Source organism: Nannospalax galili, unplaced genomic scaffold (assembly GCF_000622305.1).
Source record: "Nannospalax galili isolate Female #2095 unplaced genomic scaffold, S.galili_v1.0 scaffold5, whole genome shotgun sequence".
Lineage (NCBI taxonomy): Eukaryota > Metazoa > Chordata > Mammalia > Rodentia > Spalacidae > Nannospalax > Nannospalax galili.
Genome location: NW_008353126.1, coordinates 478,773 through 485,043, shown reverse-complemented (window position 1 = coordinate 485,043; position 6,271 = coordinate 478,773).

Below are 6,271 nucleotides of genomic sequence, written 5' to 3'. Positions count from 1 at the left end.
GGATGGAAGGGTGAATGAGGCTTAGGGAGTCCCGGTGCGGAGAGCTGCGCTATATACTTACCCCAAGAGGCCTGAGGATAGTAGTCACGATGGAGATTTTGATCCTTAATTTTTTCTCAACTATTTTCAAGGCTGACTGTGCATCAGCAGTTAGAGTTCTAGGTGATCTGGGGTCAGGGTCACCAAGTAAAACATCAAATAATGGCTTTAATTCATGAGTAGTTATCTTCAAAAGGGTCTAATCCAATTTATATCTCCTAAAAGCTTTTGGAAATCATTTAGAGTTTTAAGATGGAAGGTTTTTAGGGTTAGATTTTGGGGGGTAATAACATCAGATCAAATAATTCTCCGTAAATAAGATATAGGAGGATCTATTTTAATCTTTTCTGGGGCTACCTTATGGCCATATTTTAATAGATTTTGTACAGTAGATTGAAAAACCTCTTGTAAAATAGCTCTGTCTTGATGGGCTATGAGAATATCATCCATATAATGTAAAATATATGCACTTGGAAATTGTGACCTTACTGTAACTAAAGCCTGATCAACAAATTTTTGGCACAGCATAGGGCTATTTTTCATTCCCTGTGGCAATACCCTCCATTGATATCTTTGATACGGTCTCTGAAAATTTATTGAAGGAAGACTAAAAGCAAACCTCTTACAATCCTGAGGATCTAAAGGGATTGAGAAGAAACAATCCTGCAAATCAATAACAGCCATATTGTATCCTTTTGGAATAGCTGTTGGGGAACGAAGACCTGGTTTTAAAGGGCCCGTAAATTCCATAGTAGCATTAACCTTACAGAGGTCTTGTAATAGTCTCCATTTTCCTGATTTCTTTTGTATAACAAAAATGGGAGTATTCCAAGGACTATTTGATGGTTCTAGATGACCAAGAGCAAGCTGTTCCTCAACTAATTTTTGTGCAGCCTAGATTTTTTCTTGTGTAAGGGGCCACTGCTCTGCCCAAACTGGCTCATCACTTTTCCAATGAATGGGATCCACTGTTAAAAGAGTGGCCCCTAAGAAAAAGGCTGGTAGCCTATACCAGATCTATCAGTTTTAGGTATGGGCTCAATGACATTTTTAATTCCTTGATGATTTTTACCTAGGCCCTCTTTAGGATTGAATCCCATACTTCACATTTGAGCTGTGACAACATCATTAGGACTTACTAGGCATAAGCCCACTTGACTCAACACATCTCTCCCCCAAAGAGAAAAAGGCAAGGAAGGGATCACATAGGGTGTAAACATTCCCCTGTTTCCTTCACATTCCCAGTTGATAATTTGAAAGCTCTTGGCTGCATTAGAAGCCTGTCCAAGGCCATAGAGTAGAAGAGGTTATCATGGTGGGCCCATGTTGGGGCCAATCTTTTTCTGCAATACAGGAAACATTGGCACCAGTGTCAATTAACCCTTGAGTATTTTTTCCATTAACTTTGATTGTTTTTAATGGTCTCTGTTTTTTACTTCGTTGGATCCAATAAACAGAATCACTTGACCAAATCCCTTTTCCCCTCTAGCCTTATCTGTAGCATTTTGGCCATGTTGATAATAAGGCATAAATAAGAGCTGTGCTATTCTCTGATCATTAAAAAATATTTATGGTCCTTAGAGGAGGTTGCATTATAATTTTTAATTCTCCTGTATAATCTGAATCAATCACACCAGAGGTCACAATGATTCCCTGTAAGGATGTAGAACTTCGGCCAATGATCAGTCCAACCCGACCCTTTGGACGTGGGCCAAAAATGCCAGTTGGTATTGCAACTGGAGGAGAATCAGGAGTTAATAAGACTGAGGTGGTGGCACTGAGGGCCAATCCTGTGCTCCCTGGGGTGGCCCTGAACAATTGCTGTATGGAATTGCTCCCTCTGGAGGCAGGAATAGATTCAATGGCATTGTTGTGGCCCCCATTATTTGAGGGGCCTGGGGCTGGCCCTGGTAGAAGTTTCCTGGAGGAGTACCTCCAGGATGTGGTGGCAAAGGCATAGCAGGAGACATCTTTCCTGGTGGAGGCAACAAAGTGCCATTCCTATGATATTTAGAATGACAATCCTTTTGCCAATGAAATCCCTTCATGCAAAGAGTTTTAGGGCATACATTTCCTTGATCAGAAGGAAGCGAAGGTCTATTTTGACCCTGTGGGGAATTCTTGCTAAAATGTCCTTGTAAGCCAGAAGAAAAGAAATTCTGATTTCCCAGTTGCTTAGGCTGGCCCCTGGGTTTTTGAAAAAATTGTTCTGGTATTTTCCCTTGGAGTGCTGCAGCTATAGCTATGCCTTGTGCATAGGAAGGAGAAAAATCTGCACATGCTTTTAAGAAATCAGTAAGAGTTCCCTGTCTTCTCACAGATCTGAGTAATGCCTTGCAAGCTGTGTTAGCGTTTTCAAAGGTCAGTTGTTTAATAATAAATCCTGCAGCCTCTTCTTGGGGAATCACCTTAGTTACTGCATCAGTCAACCGAGCTACAAAAGTCTCGTAAAGTTCCTCCCCTCTTTGTTTCACATTTATCATACCCATGGGCAAAGAGCCAGGAGAAGGCAAATGCTTCCAAGCTTCAATAGCCAGTGAGAATATCAGCAATAATGCCTTCTTGGGAATCTTTATTTGTCCTATAGGGTCTATCCATTTTCCTACTCCCATCATCATAGGCATATCTATTTCTCCAGCCTCATCCTTAAATTTACTGTATCATAATTCCTTTTTGACCTGTTCTTCATATTCTACTTTCCACAATAAAAATTGTCCTCCATCCAGGCAAGATCGTGCAACTTGACTCCAATCTGAAGGTGTCAGCCAATAGCTTGCTAAATTATCCACCAAGGTAACAACATAAGGAGCAGTTGGTCCATATTTAGTAACTGCCTCTTTAATTTCTTTTAATAATTTATAAGGAAGAGGTTCCCAAGTAGGCTCTTCATTATCATCATAAGTGACAGGGAAGCATCTCAAAAAGGCTTCTCCTTGTCTAGTTGCCTGTTTCATAGCCCCTGAAAATCCCACTGCTCTAAACCCCTTTTTGTTATTTTTATAAGGGGGAGCTGTAGGTGGTGGTCTTCCTAAATCAGGAGGCCAATGTTCATTATGATATTTAGCAGCCTCCTCACCTAAATCTATCTGATCTTCAGGGGATAATTCATCATCATTATCTCCATCAGACAAATTGTAAACTAGATTAACAAAGGAAGGATTACTAGTAGAATTCTTTTGTCATAGAGTCCCGTACTCTTTCAAGAGAGATGTGTTTTCTGAAGCTTCTGTAGGAAGTACTTCAGTCTCTGTGGAAGTCAATGTTTGTTTAATCAGATTCCATACGGAGAATGTCTGTATGGGCATATTTTCGGGACCATGAGCTGTGTACCAGATTTTTATTTTTCCTACCTTGTTCCAAGTATCTAAATCTAAACTTCCTTGATCAGGAAACCAAGGACTGATTTCTTGTACAAACTGTAAAAATTCTGAAATCTGTTTTTCCCCTACTTTTACACCTTTTGTCTTTAAAGAGTGTTTCAGAATTTGAATAGTTTCCTTTCCTTTGATTCAGCCTGACCCATTATTACTCACTTTTTCACCCAGCCTTATCTTATACTGGGGGGTCTGCAGCACCCTTATTAGTGAGATCCAAGTTACCCCGAAGAGCGAAAATTTCTGGATTTACCCATCTTCAGGTCCCTGTCTCAGGTGCCACCTGCCGGAGTCCAGCTCCAGCTGAGTCCGGGGCCTGAAGGGGTGAAGGTAACTGCGGTGGTAGAAATGACTATACCAGAAACCACAATTGCAGTTCTAGTAGAGGCTGTTGACTGATCCGCTCAGGGGCGGTCAGCCCGAATATCTTCTTTCTTTTTCTACTTCTCTCTCTACTTCTGAAAAAACAGCCTTCGACAACCTTTATTTATAATTAGAAAGCTTACAATAGCAGTAAAGCGTCAGACATGAATTTGCATAATATTTCTCAATGTACAATATTTTTCAATAATCACAGTGAAAGGAAAGTACAAAGTTCAATGATTAATCTTTTCTTAACATAGTCAAGCAATGTCTTTATTGTTTTATTTATAGCCTTGCGGTTTCTATTTTACCATAGATGTGTAAGACAGCCCATCCCCATTTGCCCTTTAATTCTTTGCATTCAATATTTACAGGTAGGCATGTATATTTGAGAAAATTATTTTCCTCATGGGAATGGGAATAACCAACTCTTTTTATTTATTGTCTAACCAATTTTCCAATTTATCTTTTTTGTCCCCCTTTTGCTATTTCTTCCTGAACGTTTTGTATTCTTTGAGTCATACGATTATTTTCTTTATTTCAATATTTATTATTTTGTTGCCATTTATATTTAAGTTCTTTTTGAATCGCTTTTAGTCTTGGTAAAAGAATAGGGAATTTTTCCTCAGCTGTCATGCCCCACCAGCTTTTTACTGACCTAGCAAATCTTTCTATCCAAGAGGGAGTTTCCCTAAGCCAAGTAGTTTTTCCTTATACCAAACTTTCTTCTCAACAGTTCCTTGTTCAGGATTAAAACCATAAACTCCTGTAAAAGGCAGCAGGGCATCTAGCGATTGCATGCTATATTTTCCTTTGGGGGGGAAACCAAGCCTCATTATAAATCACAAATGCGGTTCCAAATGACGTCACAGTTGTAGGAGGAAGTAGTCTATTTTTTTACTTTCGTTTTGTTTCAATAATATGATAATTCTGCCAAAGGCAGAGAATTCCCCAGTTTAGTTTCCCATTCCATCATCAGAGTTGGTTATCAGAATACTTAAAGAAGAGAAGGTTATACAAATTACAAAAACCAGGAGTAACTGGGGAAGAGATATCCACCAAAAGAGCAGCGGTCATTGGCTTTCGGCTGGAACTTTGTCAAACAGCACTCTTGCCAAGAACCACAGAAATCTTGGAGCCAGCATGACTGACTGGGTGGGAATGTTAACTGACTCCCTCCTCAACTCCTTGACAAGCATGGGAAGGAGGTGTAACTATAGCTTGCTGACATAGTGGCTGGAGGACATTTCCAGTTAACACTCCACCCCTTCCTCTAGCTCCTACAATCTTTTTGCCAACCTCTTCTGCAAAAGTCCCTGAGCCTCTGAGGGCAGGGTAGGTGTGGGATGATCTTCCTCCCATTGCGGCAAGGCACTGAACTCTTGGGTCTCAGCATCATCTCTTTTCCATGCACTGTTGGTCCATTTCAGTGGGATTCCATCTACTATAAAAACACAAACAGCAAGAAGCAAGAACATCTAAACAGTGGCTGCTATAATAACTTAACCTATGAGTGTAAACCAAATGCTTGGATGGTACTTTAGTAGGTGCATCACATCCATATAGCAAAACAATTGTAGTGGCTTCCCACTGGGGTCTATATTCTCCCCTGCCACAAGGAAGTTGGCCTGGTCTGCAGTACCAGATGTGTGTTCCACACCTAGGAGCAGGCATTATATCCAATAGAAAATATGCTGGTTGTACATACACTAGGCACTCCACTATTGCACTAGCAGGAACATCTTGTTAGTTATCTGCATATTGCCTTTTAGCACCATGAAAGCCACCCATCCAGTGGCAGGGAGTTTCTAGCTTAGTCCAAGCTTGATTTGCACCTCACCTGTGCTCAATTCATGCTGTGTCTTCAGCAATAGGGTTTTTCCGTCCACTTCCAGTGTACAACCAACAATAATGGCAATGGTCTTTATTGTTTTGGGGACCTCTAGGGCACCTCATGCCAACAGCTCATAGAGGGGCAACTCACCTCTGGCACTGGGATTTATATTTAACAACTGTATTGCTTCTGGAAGGGTTTCTTCCATCCCTGTAGGGTTCCTTCAGTGCTTAAGGCTTTTTTTTTTTAACTGACTATATGGAGAACTTTTCCCCCTTTATTCCCATATTTCTTTGTATAGACCTCCTCCTCTCCCCCCTCCCTTAATTACTCCCTTTTTAGATATTTCTCCCTTAGTAACACCTTTATCATACTATTCTTCTCTCTCGGGTTCCTTCTTTCCATTTACCTCCCTGTTTCCCTTCCATATTCCTGGTCCCTGCAGTTTCTTTAGGATATGCACTCACAAGTACTTGATGCTAAGAGCCACAAATGAGGGAGAACATACTGTTTTTGTTTTTCTGAGTCTGTGTTAGTTCATTTAGTATAACAGTCTCTAGATACATCCATTTACCTGCAAATTTCATTATTTTGTCTTTTTTTTTACTGCTGAATAGAACTCCATTGTGTAAATGTACCACATTTTCATCAACCACTTGTT